General features: G+C 34.8%; 1 protein-coding gene across 1 annotated transcript in view; it reads left to right on the forward strand.

Annotated features, from left to right (window-relative positions):
• The first annotated feature begins 1183 nt into the window (after nt 1-1183).
• The window catches only part of LOC118196513 (cilia- and flagella-associated protein 68-like), a 159194-nt gene continuing 138704 nt past the window's right edge, over nt 1184-21673 (forward strand). The window contains exon 1 of the mRNA XM_085812407.1: nt 1184-1308. The gene's annotated coding sequence lies outside the window, so the exon portion shown is untranslated. The remainder of the gene's footprint in view (nt 1309-21673) is intronic.

Genomic DNA, 21673 nt, shown 5'->3' on the forward strand with positions numbered 1-21673 from the left:
TGCGAATTAAATCATGCTTAATCCTTTCTGGAATTTTTTCGAGGAAATAAGAGTTTAAGATTTACTTCGTAATTTTTAATACAGATATTTTAACTTTTTATGTATTTTTGCCTTGTCGCGAAGTGAGAACTGAATTAATTGAATGAGAAGTACTCAATCGTCTGTGAAAAACTGTTTCTTTTTTGTTTTGTTTGCTTAATTTCTTTTATACATCGGTATAGATTTATTATAGTATTTGAATAGAACATGTGGCAACGATTAGATAATTCTTTAAATGATATAAATTTTGTGCATTCTGAGTTATAATATGAACGAAATATAATACTGTTAGGTGAACCTAGCGCCAGGGTGTCGCTATGGTAAACAAATAGAGTGAATTTTAAAGAATGCATTTATTCTATTGTGGTTTATGCTCTGTCGGCGAAGTAGATTTAATTCAATCCAATAAGTTTAAATAAAATGCAAGAAAAAAATGCGTATAATTTAATATTCCATACAAAGACGTCATGTGGTGTACATATCAGATTTTTTTTTATATACTTTTCTCATTATGATAACTCTTTTAAGCGGCTGTACGTTCAAGAGGTTAGTTTCCAAAGAAATGATTTACCGAATACATATATATATATATATATATAAAAGAAAAAAAAAAAAAAAAAAAGAAAATTATGGTACCTCTTAACACTCTATCTGGAATGCTTCAGATATGCCCTTTTAATACTTTTGGGATTTTACTGTCGAATTGTGTGTGACATAAGGGCAACGAAAACGATGCTTAATAAGAAAATTTAAAAAGGAAAAAAAATTTGTCTTAGCAGGAATGAAAACAAGAGCAGACTGGTAAACTGAAATACTCAGAGAAAGCATAAATTAAAAAAAAAAAAAAAAAAAACTTAACAAATCTTCTGGTGCAATGTTAAAATCAGAATCTTTTGAGAATACTTTTTATTTTTCCTTAATTTATAACGAAGCACCTGATCATAGATTCTACACGTAACTATGATTTATAAAAAATATGATCTCCTTCAGATTCTATGGAGCTTCGTATGTCCCGGGATCCAATGCAAAATTTACTAAAGTTACCAAAACTAGAATCGTTTGTAAAACTAATAAACAGGAAATTATTGCTTTTGAAGTGGCAACCGTACTGCTTTGTTTCAACTTTCTTTGCGTAGAAAGACAAAAGTTTCGCCGTTTTGCAAACTTTTAAACAGAATCCTTGAAAAAAAATTTGCTTTTACAAATTATTTTGAGAAATGGTTTATCGAAGTTATTTCTTGTCATCGAACAAGCACACCTGGCAATCAGGTATGTTACTTTACTTTCAAAAATATAAATGTTTGTAGAGAATAACACATATGAAATGAAATGGAGAGAAAACACATTATTGTAGACCTTGTTAACATATCAAACCAAAGTACATTTGCTAGAGGTTTTTATTTAAGAGACTGGTGAGGTTAGCGAGATATATTAATTGAAAATTTCTTTATTAATTTCTGTGGTTATTTAGTCAAATCATAATACTCTGATTATATAACAGTAAAATATCTGATGTAGACACTACATGACTTCCTTGTACTGCCCATTAAATTATACACATTTTTTGCTGCACTGCATTTAAATTTATTCGCTTAATTCTATTTTAAATTATTCTAACTTAATTCGTTTCTCGAAGCAAGTTAAAAATGATGCCAAAAATTTCAGATTTTGAAATTAAATATCCCGGTCAATTTTGGTCGTATGGAAGTCAAACTTCTTATAATTTAATTTTTTCGTAACTAGCATAAAACTTCTGAAATATAAGTATAGGAAAATGGAAGATAGCATTAAAACTTAGATTTTGTTATTTATCGAAAAAAAAAATTTTTTTTTAATTTGACATTTCCAAAACATGAATATTGTCATCATTAAAAGCTGTAATTGGAAATCATTCTGTAATTGGAAATCTATTGTTATGACCAACAAGTCTTTCAAATGGATTCGGGAATAGTCAAAATGGACATTTCCGTTGAAATACGATACCCGAAATTTTTCGCGATTACAGTACTTTCTTTACTTCATACAAGGAAGTAAAAATGAATTTTTTCAAAACTGAAAAATATTTAGAAAAATTGCACAACTTTTTCTTTAAAGTTTTTGCTTCAAAGTTTTGCCTTGAATAGTTTCTGAAACTCTTTAATGCGTGGTTTACTGAAAATTGCCTATCTCGAATATTCTGTAGATAAAGTGCAAGAAAGTTTTGGTGCTGCAGTATGAGCTGTAAAGCCATGTTTTTTCAGTTAATCTTAAGTCTGGGGTATATTGGCGTCGCCGATTGCTGCTGACTATCTAGAAATGCCAAGTTTTGATACTGAATTTTCTTTCGGCATATATTCAATGGCGTAAGTACAGTTCGTGAGCTCCTACACAAAAACTTATTTCTACGCCCCATTCTCTATAATTTACAGCACTAAAAAAAGGGGGGATCAGAGTTTTTTCATTAATGATGACTTTAGTCGGGCTGAATCAATTATTAAGCAATATAAGCCCTTGCTTAAAGGGTACCAGCACAAAACAATTTTTTTTTTACAAGAAAAAAGGAAGTGTCCCTGCCTCTCTTTTCTGTTTCTCTACAATTAGATCAACAAAGAGGGGAGAACTGGAGCCTTATTTCTGGAATCAGCTGACTTTTAAATCCAGGTTTGCTGCTTTGAGGAATCAGATTTTTATGAAATTTTCCATTTATCAAAGATGTATCGAGGGCAAATAAATAAATCTATAGAGAAAGAATCGTGTTATTTAAAATACAAAATTAAAAGGAACCGTGCGAAATATAGGGTTAAAGAAAAAAGCTCAACATTAGCAGATTTTATATAAAATTTTATTTTGAGTTTTATATGAAATTTGCACCAATCTAAGGTTTTTTTTAAATCATAATTATTATTATTTACTAGTTTTAAGAAATGAGTGAAACACTGGAAGAAATGAAAGATTGCATACTGCAGTTTCACTCAGCAGTTCTTATTTGACAACGGATTAAAATTTTATACGGATTGGCTTATTTTTGAGCTAGTTATCGCTAATGTTATGGATTTTTTTTTCATAATTTTTGAAACCAGTGTATAAGGCCTACTAGCAGACGAGGGGTAAATGTCGCTGAATACTTGTAGTTCGACGTGGGATCGAATCCCGGAACGGGATGGCTGCGTGGTGGTTTTCCTTGTGAGTAACGTCGATACGAGGCAGTTTCTTTAAAAATGCCCTACGCGAAGCATCCTTCCACATAGGCAGATAGCGTTCAAGTTGCTTTGTCATAATCAATTAAACTAATATAATCAACGATTTACAAATTTTTATAAAACTTATACTTGCTCCAGATTCCCCCCTCTATGTCCCCTATTTTCTTCTCTCCATCAGTTCTAATTTCTTTGGCAATTAAGGTAAAACTACAACTGACTATTGTTGTAAAATCTCACTCCTAGCCCATACCTTTGAGTGTTTTCAAACGCACCCCATGCTTCTTGTGGGCTATTTAAAGCACATACGGCTGCCATCAGGAATGTCCGCAGTTCGAATCCCCGGAGAGGGCATCATTGATTGTTTCTATTGCCTGCCTCGAATGTATGAGCCTCTACAGTATGACTGATAAAACTGATGTTAAAAGTCACCATAAATGAACATTATAAAAATCCTGATTTATTAAAATTTGCATTTTGCTAGTTGTTTCCTTTCTGCAAAATCCTTTATTAATTCTCTGGACATACCCCATTTTTTTTCAAATATAATGACAAATAGGATCAAAATTAAATATATATAGCAGATTAAAATTAAGTTCTCTTTATGCATTTCAAATGATTAAGACCGTTGAATACCGTGGTTAAGATCCTTCGATCCAGATTCGATTCAAAGCGAACGGGCTGCCTACGCCGTTGTTTTTCATGAGTTCATGAAGTGCAGTTGAAAGTCAGCCAGTTCCCTTAGAAAATCCTCCATGATGGCATCACTTCCCTTTGGAAGATAACCCTCGTGTGCTTTGCCATATTTAAAAAAACTAATTTTTTATGCATTTCCTGTTCAATTCATTTTACAGATATCAGAATGTACATGTTCTTTTCTATTTAGAAGACCTTCTTGAACTCAACTTTGAACCGCACGTATTTCTGAAGTCATTCTGAGAATGCTAATAATTATTTCACTTTGACATATCATATAATAGCAATGTGCAATGCGCTCGCCGAAACTCGAACCTGGACTTCTTGCATATGCGCCAAGTGTATTACCATTACACAACGAAGGTATGTTAGAAGGAAAGCGAATATCTTAGAATTATTGTCCACTACCTTGTAGTTCGGGCGCCACTGTAGACTCATTAGGTTATTTGGAAGTAGGGAGACATGAAAAATGTATAATGCCCTCACTGCGACTCGAACCTGGACTTCTCGAATACGCTCTGTGTGTGCTACCGTTACACCACGGATGCATGCTAGAAGGAGGGAGAATACATTATGTTCTTGTGTAATAATCTTTTTAATGATCGTCAAGCATTCAATACAAGTGACAACATAGAAATAATTTTATTAGAAATTCAACAATAATGTTTGTAGAGACATTAGGATATTTTTTAAGCAGGCAAGACGAAAAATAGCAACCGCCTTCGCCGGGAATCGAACCACGGACCTCTGGAATACCGACCCAGCGTGCAGAACCACAACACCACGAAGGCACGCTAGGAAAGCGGGATATATACCTTATATGTTATTTGAGGATTATAGTCTCGATGTGATTCAACCTATAATTTTGTGTATATAAAAGCAAGTTCTCAGTTACAAAGTTTGCGACAGCTTTTATTGATTTGGTCTGAGCAAATCTTACAGCAATAATATGTACTGCACCAAAACTCTACTATTTATCTATATGGGGCACTTTGAGCATCAACATTATTGTACGGACGCATTCGTTTTTATGTATTGCACTTTGACTTAGTTCAGACATGTCATCTCTGCAGAAGGTGTGAGAACGGATTCAGAAAAAGTTTCAGCAGTTAGAGAATAAAGATGCTCCGAAAATGTCCATCAGCTAAGAAGTTTCCTTAAGCTTTGAAACCACAAAAGAGCTACACTGCAAAGAAAGGTCATAAATTACGCCTGAATATATTAAATGCTTACTAACGATCCTTCAATTACAACAAAAGGTTTCTTTGATTATGAAGAAACTTTTCTCATATAAAAGAGAAGACATATTTCAAGATGATATCACGTCTGTATAAATACCTCTTATTCCATAACTTACAAAAATAATGCAAGATTTCAGAAATATTGCAAATGTCTAAAACAGGCCAAATATGGTATGAATTGTTTCTACAAAATAGTTACATTAAGAATTTCTACTGTATTAGAAGATGAGGGGGGAATCTTGTAATAATTAAATCATTAATTTAAAAAAATAAATTAATATACGACTTAATTAGATATATTAATGTAAATGTAAGTATTATGTGATTTTCTAATCTATATTTTCTCTGTATTTATGATACATTAATTTACAAAAATAATGTAAGACTTCAGTGCTGATGCAATTGTGTGTAACGTTAAAAAAATGAAAGAAAATGTATTAACAAGATAATTTGCCCTAGGAATACGACAAAGTACTAGGAGATGCACAAAAAATTCTTCACTAATTAGTTGCTTAAAAAGATGTTTAATGTAATTCGATGTCATTAGATATACTAATGTAAATGTATTGTTTGTATGAAGTACAATGTACAATGTCCGATGTACAATGAATGTTTGTAGGATGTATGTTCGAAGTAATTATGTAATATTAATCTACCATAATCCAACTTTTGTTAATCGGTTAATTTCTTTGTAATAATTGTATACGTTGTCTTTGTAATTGTATATTCAGTACTTAAGTCTAGAATTAACGTAAAGTTTCTATGTAAATATCTTGTTAGACTGGCATCCTTTGCGGGCCAATCGAAGTCCCAGCGGGTACAGTAGTGCGGCGGAGCAATACCTCTAAAGTCATTGACGAAGTTCTGGTGCTCCGTCCACTTTTCCCTGTCCCTGCCTGTTACCTCCTGTGTCCAGGTTAGCTTTCCACAGGAACATAAGGTCCCGTTACAGTCTTGATTTAAGATGTGATAATGGAATTTGCAGAGAGATGGCTAGGGCAAATTGTCCATTTGCAATATGTATTGCCAGCTGGTCGGTTGCTAAAAAAATGAAGTTCAAGTACATCGCAAGTACAAAATCTTTTTTAAGACTTCTACCTGCAAAACAAAGATAGAATCCTTTCTCGCCAATATATCGTTTGGCGCTCGTTTGTTTTTGACGTTGCCGAGTTTAATTACGCAAAAGAGACACTAATTTATTCTAACAACAACTACCAGTAATTTGACCAACTGAAGTCAGTTTTACTTTGGCAGATAGTTATGGCCCTGACGGGAGATGCTAGTATTACAAAAGAAGCCATTGTTACTGGCTGTTACCACTGTACTTTATCAGCGGTGTACCTATACTAGACTAATTATAAAAAGCTTCCCCCCCCCCAAAAAAAAAACTCACAGTTGTCAACCACTTCTGTTCTTTCTTAGACATGGATGTCGATTTCAGGAGTGGCCAGTAAGAATACAGCCGGCTTATAATCCACATTAGTCATGTCCTGTACTTTGCATCACCTGGGGCCTATTATCAAATGAGATTACCAATGATGATGTCAAGGGCAGGGCTGTTTTAACAGAATCGTAAATCTGATGGTTAATGTAGTACTGTGAATTCTTTATTTACACAAACTCTCTTAGAAATGAAAATATATTTTCAAAAATATTTGCTCCCTTTGGCCCATCTGAGGAGTGTCCGCAGTGGCCATATTAGTAAGATGATACACCGAGCATCTGAAATTTCCTCTCATGTGGAAATTTCGACTGGCAGAGGGGGGAAAATATCAGAAATGCCTTGTTTTCTCTTGCATCATTGTGATAGTCTAATATGCAAATGGGACACCCAACATCAATTTTTTTTATTTTTTGGCAGCTTATTTGGAATTCAACAAGTCAGTGGAGATAGTATTCTGTTCCTTAAGAAGCCTATTCTTTTGCTAGCCTACGTACGTCGCCATGCAAGCAGTGATTGATGAACACTGCAAAAGCAGCATTTTTTAGCCTCGGGAGACCATTATCCCATATAAATTACATATTTTAATAATTTAAAGCAAAGCATACCTCCGTTTAGCTTTCGGTTGAAAGAATAATTTAACTGGCAACTTTCGAAAATCGGAACCTTAGGTGTCTGCCTATATCACCTAGGCTTGGAGTCGATCTGCTATAGGAACTGCTAACCGAATGTCTGAAAGAATTCTGTGCAGACCACAGTGGGGTCCGCTTACTAGATATATAACTGACAGGTGCATATCGATATCACAACCGAGGGAGGGGTTTCTAAAAGGAACCAGTGTGCTTCCAGTCGTTTTCGGTTGTGCCACGTGACCTTTGCTGCGTTTTGGGGCTTTATAGCTCTTAAAGTAAAATGATTAAAAAATTTTTACCATCCAGTTCCCTATACCAAATAATTAAAAAAAAAACATAGTGGCTTCGTTGCAAAATTAGATAAAAGTTTTGTGAAAAGTTAATTATCTGATTAAAAACGTTTGAAAAAAATACAAATACATGTTGAATGTTGCGAACTAAAATGTGAACGACAGCTTTGTACTCGTATCCACTCCCTCCGTTGTGATACTGATGTGCATTTAACAATTTTATTGACGAGATTTCGCATTCTGTCAGAAGGCATGACAGGACAGAGATTTGAGGAACGCAGCAATGAGGTATCGTGTTTAACTGAGCATCTATAAGATACGCCAAAATTAGGAAGGAGAGAGAACTGATCTTCCTTTGTAGAATGTTCGTCATATGACAGACCTTCTGCTTAGGAATATGCATACAGAAAATTTCCCAGCCACAGGTGCGAGAAGGAATATCAAGGAATGAGGCAAAGAATGGTTTATATCTTCGAGTAACCAGTCGCGAGACTTTATTAAGCCAAAAGCCGATGTGGGAATACTATGTAGGGTGTGAACATTAGTTCAGTATTTCCTAGGGGGTTAAGCACAGAAGGTTTGGGAACAGATCAGAAGATGTTCTAAAACTTAAAGAATTTGTTGATTGCCCCCAAAAAATGAAAGAAGCAGTAGTTGCATTCAACCGATTCTAAGCGACTGAGTAGAATCTGTTCCTAAAATACTTTAGCTCATTAAACTGGTTCAGAAAATTGAATTGTTATATATATTTCCATTATTTTCTATAGTTAAAGCTAGTTTTATCGTTTACTTAGGCAACGAACTGTTCTTAAAATGCCTCCACCATTAAAAACCAGACATTATTAGTTAATAGTTCGTAATTCGGAGCTAACTCATATATATCCTTTCATGATATAAATTTATCTATATTTGCAACTAAAAGGAAACATTAATAAATAAATTTTTTCGTAAGTACGAGTTATGTAAGTACGAGTGTTATATGATATGTTAACTGATAAACTTAGAAATCTGAAAACAACAGAGACTTATGAAGGATCGAATTCTACGCTTTGCTGAAAAGCGTTATGTGTCCATATTACATGACACAATGGTTGCCAGAGCTTACTCCGAAGAGAGGTTGCACTTCTGTTTACCACCCCCAATTTTGAGGAAGAGCATCCTGGGGTCATTCGGCGGTTCCCTCTCCACTCCTACCAATCCACACGAGAGGACTTTCAGCTCGCCTCATATTGAGAATGCCGTCATGCCGCACCGACACTATACATCTACAAATATACATATCTTCTCCTGGATTCGAACCCGGGCCTTCGGTACCGTAGTAGGCTTACCTAAACATTACATTATTTAGGCGGCAACCATTTCCTTTTTCTTTTTAAATAAAATTATTGTTCAAGTTGCCATCTAATAAAATAAATTCAAAACATCTACAGTAAATTTAAAAAAATGGGGGGGAAAGGAGGAATAAGAGAAGGGTAAAAAAGCAAAAGAAAGATACAAATGGGGGGGGGACTGCAATTTGTGTGTTGGGGTACAAAAGTTTACTAATATCTTTGGGTTTTATGTTCGCAGCAGATGTGTACTTCAGTGATCGAATGAGAATTGATACTTAATACAAAACATGCTGTTATAATTCGGAAGAAAAAATGAAAGATAATTATATCGCGTGAAATAATAACAGCTGCATGTTTTGCGGGGTCAGGATTTTCTCCGTCGAGTGAAAACAACAACTCTTTTAGATATTCAAACAAAAAATAAAACATAGTTGAAAATCATTATATTTTTTCTCATCTACAGTTATCACTCTTGTTTTCTCCCAGCTGAACTAAACTAAAATCAACCAAACTAAACTAACCAGATTAAAAAAAAAAAAACAGAATCCAAAGTATTCTTAAACATTCTGCAAGGTGAATTATAGTTTTATAACAGTTATTTTTTAATTTTGCAACCCTTTCCTTTCAATTCTTGTTTCCCACTTACAACTCCTTACCAGAATGAGTTTTTAGAATCGCGTTGAATGTAAATGAGGTAAAAGGAGTATTTGAGGATGGTTCAGCTTACTTCAATGAGATACATTCCGGTGATGTCAGAGATCACATGATGTAAGCACTACTAATGTAAACAAACAAGCTTGTGCTGCGGTAGATGTGTTGAAAATTCGGAAGCTTTGTTTATTTTTAATTAGTTATGAAATTTGCATTTCATCTTCAATTATTATTTCATCCATTAATTAACTGTTCATTCATTTGGTTAGTATAATTTTGGTAACTCTTATATGTTATTGTTATCTTCATAATTCTCTTTTGTTCGCTGCTTTGCTATGTTTTGATTGTTAATATTTATTTATGAATTCTTTCCTTGATCTGATTATTAATTCATTTATAAAAATGTAAAAATGAATACATAAAATCATGTTTACATAGATTGCTCTTCTACACTGAAAAGAAAGTTACTATAAATATTTTTTTAAGTCATAATTTTATAAGCTTAAAAAGCAGAACAGTAAATATAAATAGTTGATTTCTGAAAATCGTAATAGTCAAATTTCCGGAGCACCGTAAATGCATTTGGCCTTTAAATCATATAAGAATAACGATGCCAATGTTCTGCACAGTTCCAAATTAATGCATAATTTTATACAACTTAAAATTTAATTTTTAGCAACTGACTATTATCCTATTGATAGTATAAACTGCAAATTAACACATTTTGTATACTATAAATCTCAAAAAGAAAAATATAGCGATTTGTGCAACTGAGTTCACTGCAGTACTAGCTGTGAAACTAATAATTTTTCATAATACATTTTTCTTCATTTTATAATAATAAATAATAATAAAGTACTATTTGTATACATTTTAGATATTTAAAAAATAAATTTGAAGTTATTTTTAATCTTGTAAGTTACATAATTTATGTGCAGAATTTTTTACTTTAAAATCATGTATCTCAAAAAGATTTTCAAATGTATTTATTGAAAAGATCTACCATAGGAAATAGACGAGTATAATTCTAATGCATATATCTAAGGCACATGTTATCTCAAACTATGGAATGACACAACCACTGGTTTTCAAGGACTAAATATACATGTTAATTTAATATTTAAACTAAAAATCTCGGCAATCTCCCATGAAAATTTAGAATTAAATGTAAATTCTTATAAAAGCTTCCTTTTTATATTAAAATGTTTCAGTATTACTGATGCTTCTAATATTACAGCTGTTGGTATCCTTAATATTTACAATGGAAGGTATTAAAAAATTAACATTCCGACATTTAAGTGTATTCATTAAAAATCGATTACAACAGCTAAAATAATAAAACATATCCTGATGAAATTAATAAAATGTTAGCTGCATAAAATATTCTATGACACTAATTTAATATTAATTAAAAAAATTGGGTTGGTATTTATGTTCTTGCAGATAAACAGATCTTTCACGAATTCGGCCATTTCAGTAATTTAGAACAACTATTCATGAACTATGAATATACTGTTGCGTTTTTCTTTCTTCTGACACCAATTGTTACATTATTTTCTTCCTTTACGTTCGTACGGGGTGCGTAGATTTGGAGTGAATAACGACAACACTGGATGAAGTATCGAAACACACTTTATTTAGCCAATATCAATCAGGACAACTCCAAAACACTTTTACAATCGTCGAAGATCTACTATAAACACGCTGACACGATCAGCGACACAGCCTCCAGGTTATCAGGCTATCACGGTGGAGAGAGCTTCACAAAGCACCGGCAAAGCACCGGAGTACAGCTCCCGACTCTGCTCGGTCGTTCTCGGAACTCCACGTACTCTCGAGACTCTCCACGCTACAACTCGCGATGCACTCGAAGACGCGCAGAGCATGGCTCCCGACTCTTCGGTTCAGTCGTTCCCGGAGCTCAACACGCTCTCTCGACGATGCACTAACCGCGATACACTAAGAGACATCTTCGGTGCACTCGACGACTCACTCGGCACTCAACTGGGTCGACTCGCTAGATGAGACACACTCTCTGAGACACTAACTGACTGCGGACCAGCAGGGTTTATACAGCTTTCGGCTTGTGTTCGAGAACATTCTGTGCTAAACCGGTAAGAATTCGTTCCAGAAGTTTCTCCATCCGTCCATGGCATATCGCCTATTTTGTCGCCAAATACGGCAAACCTGCCTTCCCTTGCCATTTTATGGCAACTCTAAAACTGCTTTGCGGGAAAGCCATCTCACTGTGCCTTGACATTTCGTAACAATACTATTATTACACTTACGTTTAAAAGTTCGAAAACGTGATTTAAGGTCTCGGGAATAGTTTTCAATTAACTGATATACACTTAATATTCTTAATAAAAACATTATTAATACTGGTAAGCATCACGCATAAGAAAAAATTATAAATCTTACCTCGTTTTCTGCAGAAATTTGCACAGATGTTTCATAATTAATTGATTTCTTCATTTCGGCTTTAACACAGCTTGTTATAAGTACCGTGATATCCGGCATGAATTTGAAACAATATTGTTCACATGTTTTTTCTTGAATAACAAAAGACCCTTCTTGTTGACATCAAGGAAAGAGAAATAATTTCCAAGCGTATTTTTTAATTTCTCGCAATAGCCATAAATTTCTAAATTCGAAAAATCAATTAATTTCAGCGGAATATCTGCTATCGACTCCATTGTAAACACAGCACATGCTGATGTTGCTGTTCTTAAACCACGTGACCACATTTTTCCTCTTCTTCTCTTGCGGAATGTATCTCATAGGAGAGCTTAGGAGTCCTTAGTGGCACATGTTTGCCGTCAGGTTACTTCGTTAGTTAAACCTACTATCCTCGGCCGCGTTGTACACGCCTGTTGATAATCTACGGCTAATTTAATTAAGGGGCCAACTACATTAGGTATTTATGCTAACTTCGGTAGGGTTCAGAATACCCTACGTTAGGTATTCTGTCTAGCTAAATTCAGTTTAGTTTAGTATTAGATTATTTGCTTATTTTTCTTATCTTGATTTGAAGCCCGAGTGGAAGCTTCCCTGTACGCCCTTCTCGGGCGTAAGGGCGTACAGGAAGCATTATTTCTTTGAGTGAATAAAAGGCTATTTTAATATTTCTCTGGACTTTGTCGTTACACTTGAACTCAGTGAAGTCGCTACAGTTCAATAGGGTCCTCTTGACCAAGTAGTCAGGAATATTATAATTTATTAGAAAAATAAATAAACAAACAACTGCAAGATACCACAGAAGCCCTCCATCAGCAATTATCCGGTATTTGTTTCTTAGTTTTTTTTTTTTTTTTTTTAAATTTTATTTTAGTTGAAATTTGTATTTAATTGCATGCAATGCATTTAATGTTGTTCGCTGTTTAAAACTGATACATATGTAATTAGAAGCTTACTGAAAAATCTGATGCGACGAGTGCATAACCTCTCTTCAATCCATATATTAAAATAGCAACGAATTTAAATAAAGTATCGTTGATCGTTTAGAAAGAAAATATAAAAAATATAATTAGCTGTTCCTACAAATGCAAAGATCAGCAACATAAAATTCCGGATTATATTTCATTAGCTATCATCGGCCGATCGGTAAAAGACGATTTTTCTAAATTTATACCTATATAATCAAATGCCTGCAAAGTTATATCAACATAGTTCAAATGTTTGTCCCTTTATTTTTTTATTAAAAATTGTATTCTATTGGGCAGCTGAATAACATATAATTTAATTGCTTTTTTAGTAAAGTAAGTTAATCCTTTAGGATATATTAAAAAATTATTTTAAAATGTATACCATAACTTCATTCTCTTCTGTGTTACTTCCGTATTATCAATAAATCTAAATTCCTTTTGATCTGTACTATAACCTCCGTGATACTCAGGTATTAGTCAACAAAGTTCGTTCCCAAACTGCAACTGTAGTGTTGCAGTTGCTGCTGACATTGATGGCTGCAGAATGGGCTTCAAGTAAAGTACCAATTCCTTGGTTGTACCATTTTAACTCAAATCTGATCAACTCTTGATATGAATGCAGAAAGCTTATGCTTTTATAGGAATGCAGAAAATAGAAATTTTTTGGAAGTCTGACATAAGAGTTAACGTGGGCTAAGAAATCGTCACAGTCATACACATAGATCAAGAGCCATCATAGTAAAAAATAATCAAAATGTATTTATGGGGATTCTAATTTGTGCTTATTCACTGAAAAGTCACTCTCGAATTTTTTAGCCGAAAATATTACTTCCCTTACTTATTTATGTACATAGGTTGGCAAGAAGTGAAAAGGGTTAAGACGCAAATTTTAAATACAGTAGAACTCTAATTATCCGAATCAATAGGGACAGGACTCCACTCGTATAATCAAAAATTCGGATCGTTGGATTTTTTTTCCGAAGAAAGGGTCTACGTACAATTTAATTAAGTACTGTATGTACTGTACCTTGAAAATGGGAGAAAAAACTATTTTTAAAGAAAAAGAGGTTTCAATTAATCAAAATGAAAAGGCAACACTTTTACGTACATGTTATATAGCGTACCGTACAGTACTTACAAGTGCTGAAAGTCATTGCTTGCTGTAATATCAACGTAAGCTGTTTGACAGACACCGTGCCTACGCTTAAAATTTCTTAGCCAGCCGTTACTCGGTTTAAAAGATGAACAACCAAGCTTCTGAGCTAAGGTCTTAGCTTTTTCACCAAGAATCGGACCCGAAATTGGGTTTCCCATAGAACGTTGCTACAAAAACCACTTGGAAACGATATCTTCTAAATTTTTATTTGTTGCTGCCTTCAGTGACTTTTTTTAAGAACTTCCATCTTCGTTTTCAAGCAATGACACGAAGTTTAAAAGTGTAGGTTTGCTCCTTTTAATGTCTGAAATTGTTGACCGTCCAACACTACGTTTCCGTCTTAATTTTTCTCTTAAATTCTGAAAACGATTCGGATAGTCAGAACTCGGATAATTGGAGTTGTACTGTATTGTTTTATGAAAAACAATAGGATACAGCGCTTCATAAACAACTGTAATATCTGCCAACGAATACGCTCATCTCTTCTGCAATTTTGCTTCTGTGCTATGAATACCGGCGGATCCTAAATTTTCCGAAGAGCCCGCAGCGAAGCCCTTTCTTTTCCGTATGATGTAAAAAGTGTATGTTTTCAATTTATGAATGCAAGAAGCGGCAGATCAAGAACTGCTGTGCGAACTAGTGAGAAAGTATCGCGAAGCATATGAAATTGGAATCATATAATAAACTATACGTAACAGACCATAAAGCTAGGCCAGCAGCTCTGTAGTAAAATTGATCATTGATGTACTGCTGAGCCTAGCTGATGTTAAGAGAAATGATCAGGTGGCCAACCATAGACCAGCGTCGAGGCTGTCAGTATGTGAGTTTCTGATTCTCTAAATATGGATGATCTTTACTACCAAGAAAGGAAATCTGTGTGAAAAAAACGATTGCCCTCTTCGTTAAGGATAAAAAAATGCTCGGAGAGTACTAATTTTTGCGAGTAGTATTTTTGCCCATATGAAGCAAAACAACCCCAGTCTAAAAGAAATTTTCAAAACCTTCGGCCACATCCGATGAATGCACCTGAGCCAACGAAACTCCAGGCAGATCGAACAGAAGACAACTCAAGTATGGAATCCGGTGTAGAGCGCGAACACGGCTCACAAACTAACAGAAATCAAGAATTCTGATACACAAATTAGGAAAAAGAAAAAGAAAAGAAGTCTTACATCAAAATTACTCAGCTAAGAAAAAAACAAGCGAAATATATAAGGCAGCAATTTCAGAACAAGTGAAAGAAAGAACTGAATCTTTAGTAAATCAGTCAAATTATAGAAAAGCAAAAAGGCATCTGGAGATTTTGCTGTTTTGGATTTTACCAACCAAAACAGCAAAACCTCCAGAAGTTGAAAGTACTCCTAAATTTGAAGATAAAAATAAATAGGCTTCTCTTTCCTCTTCAGAAGATGATCAGGATATGGATTCAGAATATTCGAAAGAAAAAAATAAAAAACAAGTAGTACAAATCAAAAGTACAAAGTCTCTTCCGTCTAAACAAGTAGTACATCTTCCTATTTAATTAGTACAAATATGAACGTTCGCTGTTCGGCAATCCGAAAAAAGAATAGTTGAGTGTATCGGTGACAACGTAGAAGCAGGAATGACAGATATCCAAAGATAAATGCAGAATATTCGCAGAAACAAGATAATAAACAAGTAGTACAATATAATGTTTGTATTCTAAATAAAGTTATACGTATATCTTTAGAGACAATAGAAAAATTCAAAGCTCTAGTGTGGAATTGGGTGCCCTTTCGATTGCCAACAAATTTTGTTATGTTTTGGGGATGAAGCCCCATTTCTGGTTACCATGATAGTTTTAAATTGGTTTTAGCTTCCTGAATTTTTTAAGTGAAAATAGATCGATGTGTACAAGTAAAGTCAGAGCGCAATGCCGAGTTTGTGCGATTCTCTGATTTTTTAAGTGAAAATAGATTGATGTGTACATGGACACCGAATTTGTGCAATTTTTTATTTCTTATTTTTGCTTTGTGTAGCGGCCATCGTGAAATTGTACATTTCTGGCGCCGATCTTGCCGTCAAAAAAGATTTTCCAAAATACAAGGGGGATCCAATTGTAAACTTTTACCAAATTCAAAAACGTTACCCAAACTCTTAGAAAGAGGAACGCCTTTCCATACTTTCTTGCTGCACTCTAAGATAAATTTAAGAGTAGTAATTAAAAACATAAGTCCTTTTATTCCTGAAGAAGAGATTAAAGAACTAATCAATCGAAAATGCCCAGTACTAAAAGCAACTTACTAGAAGAAAAAATTAAGACTTAATTAAAAAACGGTATACTATACAGTTGTTTGATGTTGTTGTATGAATACCTCTGGATTGTATGAATACCGGATTTCATTATGATTGGATAAATATCCACGGAGATGATTTTACGTGCGTGGAAATAAAGGCTGGAAATTCTTCAAGTTTATATTTTGTTACCTTCATCTGTAAGCCTTCACTATAAGCCACAACTGCTACAAGTTGATTCCTCTTCTATGCTTCAAAAACATTACATATAAATAAAAGTCGACAGGATACATATGCTGTGCGTTAAAATTCCGATGGAAACGTTATTCGCAGTGCATGCATTAACCAACTCCCTCTCTTCCGCCTTTTCTCTTGCTTCGTGTCGCTGCTTTGCACTGCCGCTAGCTTCGTAAAAACTGTTGTAATAGATTCTGTAGTAGAACGCAGGCTGTTGAATCCGTAATGAACAGTGAGAATTTTGATGTCGAAGAATGCTGAAACGCCGATCCACAAGCGTAGAAAGCAAGTGTGTTATATTCAGGGTGAAATCTTAATTCAGACTGAGTTAGTTTTGGTTCTCTGTGCATTTTGATTGGATAGTTAATATTGCTGTAAAATTATTATTAGCTGTTTGAGTTCCATTTACATCATCAGAATCACGTAAGAATAATATGACATAAATTAGTCTCGAAATGAGGCAGTGCAAATAGAGGTTACTATTTTTAGAATACAGAAGGGAATTTAAGCTGCTAATTTAATCTTTTACATATTCTTTATTTTTCTATCTTTTTAAACTAGAAAGCACAAAATTCAGATCCAAACATTGAAAAATTACCAAATTTCTTATTTTTCTGTTGGCAGTTTATAGATAAACTGCTACAAAAATCCTCTACAGTGCCTAGTATCCTCAGTCTCTGCCTTAATAATAGCAATGTTCAGAGACTGCAGAGACCTTCTGCTCCTTTCATTCTCTTTTATAGTCTGTTACTTTAGAATACGCATTTCAAAGCCACTTTGCCCCTTTTGGTTTCCCTCGCAACCATCGAAACGATTACTGCGGAAGATGGCCGAGTCCACTAATTTGCTAAAATTCCTTAATCCCTTTCGCACCACGGTAATGACCCACTTTAAAATAGTAAATGAGAGGTGGTCGCTATGACCGTGAAGTGCCTTTTTTAAAGTAAAATGCTAAATAACAGACTGACGCGCTGCGTACTATAACACATATATATAAGTATTATGCACATGCTGCTCATTAAGAACACCATCTGTTTCATATCTGGAGGGAGGTAGTGAAATACCGGGTGCATCAATCCATGCGCGATTGCTATAAATTGCGGACATCCTGTCCTTATCCTCGTCCAGATTTTACTATGTCATGTGCCTCAGGGCTTGATTTCTTGAACCGGCAACGTTGCGTCAGGCAATAGTGCGGTATATCTAAGTGTCTGCGAGACATTTAGGAAACTTGCGGAGAATAGAAATATTTGAGACCGACCCATGCGCTTTCTCACCGTGACGCAGCTAGAACTTTTGCAGCGCGGAGCGATCTCTAATTTGATCGCTTGAACAGCCCTGAATTTGCCGCTGCTCTTGATACACAAACAAATAACTAAAACAATGTCATAATAACATAAAGGGATATAAATCAAAACTCTATTGTTTATTAAGAAAATTTTTAATTCTAACTTTTTAAAATCATACTATTTTGCTTAATTTTAGCTCGCAAAGCCATCAATGATATCAAAGAAGGTCTGCTTGATTTCTCCCGTTGCCGTTATGTAAACAGTATAGAAAGCTCTCTTAAATGCAAAAGTTTTTAAATATTTTTTAAATCTCAGTTAGAAAAACTTCTCTCACAACTAGCAACATTTAACAGCAGTTGTGAGAAAAATTTGAAATACTATTGTAAGATTTGGTCTTCTTCGCTATCATAAAATCAACATGATCTTACGAAGAAACCTGGCGACTTCTCTTACAGGCGTGAATAATATCGGCACAGAAGAAGGCTAAACAAACCCTTTATTATTCGTAAAACTCTTGACACAAATGAAAGTACTTCGGGCGCTGGGAACTTAGAACACCGACCACTTGCGGTGGGAACTTAGAACTAATAAATTCAAAGATAAGGGTAGTAGTGCTCACTAACAATTTAGTTTAAGGCTAACTAGGCTGACTCAACAGCCTACCCGGCTATATACTTAATTAAATGGCCAAAAGCTGTATCAGCTGTAAGGATCTTAAGTTTTACTAACGTTTATTTTATTTTAAATCTTTACTATCACTTCTTATTTTCTACTTCCGGCCAGAATTAAAAGCTTTAACTTATTTATGCAAATTTGTCTTGCGAACGCCAAGTACTTAAGTTGTGGCTTTTTGCCAAGCAAGAGAGAGGAAGGAGCTATTAGAAGCAGGCCGCTTGCCATAGTAGTTTTACTCGGTTGCTGGTTGCCTTCAAGGCCAGAGGTTTAATCCTCTTGATAATTTTAAACGTATCGTAGTGTTAGCAGTTCTCTGTACTACATACGCCTTTTTGCTAATATACGGCCAATCTTGGAGTAGGCACTTGTTTGATTAATCCAAAGTTAAGTTTAGTTAGAGTTTAGTTAATATTTTTATATTCTTACGTTCAGACCACAAGTGGTTGGTCTCTGTATTCCGAAGTCCGGAAATCATTGTAAAGAGAGAAAAATAAAGGGTTTCGTATACCCTTCCTGTGTGTATTGTCTACTTCCCAAATTTATTGAACATAGCTTTAGTAAGCTCCCTGTTCCGAGTCAGGACATTTAATGTTCCCAAAGCAAGTAAGGAGGAAAACAGAACCTGATACAGCAACTCGGAGTAACAGCAGCAAGTACAAAATAGAAATTTGCGCTGGCTAGCGAAATCACGCTCTGAATAAACTACTAGTTTCGTCTGTTTTTATACTCTCTTCACTTAACCTGGTGAGGAATTTCGAGGGAAAAATGAGAGGTTAAGGAAAGGTACAAAACTTAAAATAATTTGTATGCAAACTAAAGGAAACTCTACACTATTACAATAGTTCGAACATTGTTCCGGATATTACATTTTAGAATAAATTACAGAAACTGAAAAGGAACGTCCTTCCACGCTCCTTTTTTTTTCCCCCTAGCAATATTGGACATAAAACTCTGAAAACTTCTCTCTTAGTTAAGAATTCTGCCTCATTAATGTCACAGACGTAGTATTCATTCAAAAGTTTTGTTGTAATAATGAAGTTATAACAAGAGTACGTATCTACGTATCTATTGAAATCTCGAGCTGATTTCTTAAAATACTTTAGATAAAGTAAAATCTTTTTTCTTCTCTCTCAATTTAATTCTATACGGCAGTTCAGTATCTTACCTGCCTCGACCTCGTTAGGTATTTACCTGTCTCTACACTCTGCAGTCCACATGATTAACCACTGTAAAACAATGTTTCACGCGGAAAATGTCCAAACAAATTTGCCGCCCGGGGCGAAGAACTGCTTCCCCCCCCCTCTAACTACGCCTCCGCTTCCTCGCTATTAGTACATACCAAGTGCGTATGATTGGTTTTTAGCTTATTATTGCAAAGCACACTAAGGTTATCTGCCTAAGGAGAGGGATGCCTTCGTAGAGGACTTTTTGATGGAAAATGGCTCATATACACGTTACACATGGGAAAAACCATAAAACCGCCCATGCAGCCAGCCCATTCCCTGGATTGGGACCCAGGTCGGAACTAATAGTGTTCTGCGATTTTACCGTTACCGGCACTTATACATTCAGTATCAGTATTAATAATGATAACTGAAAGTATTAGTATTTGATTAATAAGACAATATCTAATAGAAGTGCTTAGTTTGGTCATATATGTCTTGTAGACTTCTTCTTGTGCAGAAGCTTAAATTCATATAGACTGACTCCGTCCTTCTATCTGCATAGACTGAGAAGCGAAATTAAGATGACAAAGTACTGAGAAAGCTAAAATACTCTTTTTATTAAATCTTTAAAATTGAACAGAACTTGTGCTTACAAACAAAAACTCCAACATTGCGAAATATCGGCATTGGGTATTTAAAATAACATAAGTAAAATTAAATTTTATATAACGTAGTCATAGACTACACAAATGGTCTACTTAAGCTGGTTCAAGTTAACTAACGGTGCGTTCTTAACGTCGGCTAGCAAAATGGCTCAAAGTCGGAAGAAACTTTTGCAGAGTTGGAGATATGATGTAACTGCAAGTGAGGCTGTCAAAAGCTCTATCTCTAAAATATTGAAATCCTCGGTTTAAATACTCACCCAACCAATATGCGTTCTGGTGAGATGAAGGAAAGGCGAACATAAAATCCTATACTTTCTTCTCTTATGTCGGGCGTCAAGTGACACGATTGACATCTCGGTTGTGAATCGCAGTTCTCATTTTGTAGTGCAAAAAGTAGCGAACTTCGACTAATGTCTACATACATCATACGTTTAGAATTTCACCTAGTAAGGTGTCCGTGATCAAGGCTCACGTGGATCAAGATGATTCGGCAATGGACTTGCTTGACCATAATCCGGTGCAGCAATTTGCGGGATATGTTAGAAGACCAGACGAAAGCCTTTGATCCTTCGTCCTCGCATATGCCTTAACTAAGGGATTGCTAAGGATATACAGGGTGTTGAAAAATTTACGGAATCGGTTTTCAAGCAATTGTGCAAAAAATGTGTATGGTTCATTTTGGGTAACAGTTATTTTTATAATATTTCTTCCTTGTACCTTTCATTTCTTCCATCAGCATCATCGGAATGCAAATTAGATGGAATTTGGATAGCAAGTAATATTGTAATTTAGAAATATAACATTAAATGTACACCAGGAAAGCAATTTTTTTCGCGAGTCGAACATCTGTATTACAGATCTCAATTCTGGTGAGCGTTTTCTTGTGTTTGCTAGTGTGCATTGGTTTTGAAGCCGAGAAAAGTTGGAGCTCAGTTCTTTAAACGTGAAATCAATTTGTTGAACCGCATGTTTAAGCATATTCTAATATGTATATTTAAGCCTATTGCATATTGTATGCCCGAGACCCCACAAGCAGCTCGGGTTAAGTTCGTCGAATTTGAGCCGAGCTTGTAGGACGTAATGTTAATGAAATTTTAGTTAAGTTTTTCCCCTTAAAGGAGTGTTTTTAATTGGGTTTTATCTTTACAAATAGAGCAACGTTTTCACTACGAGGCTTTCCTATACTTAATTTAAATTCAAAAATAAAAAATAGCGGAGCCTTATGAAAGTCCAGTGGAAACTTTCTTTGAAAAATGGAGAAATGCCGGAGCTAAGCCGTCACCATCGAGATAGATAAGGCCCGCGCT

This window comes from Stegodyphus dumicola, chromosome 3 (assembly GCF_044657685.1).
Source record: "Stegodyphus dumicola isolate Sdum_Otavi_A_Nest chromosome 3, ASM4465768v1".
NCBI classification, from domain to species: Eukaryota; Metazoa; Arthropoda; class Arachnida; order Araneae; family Eresidae; genus Stegodyphus; species Stegodyphus dumicola.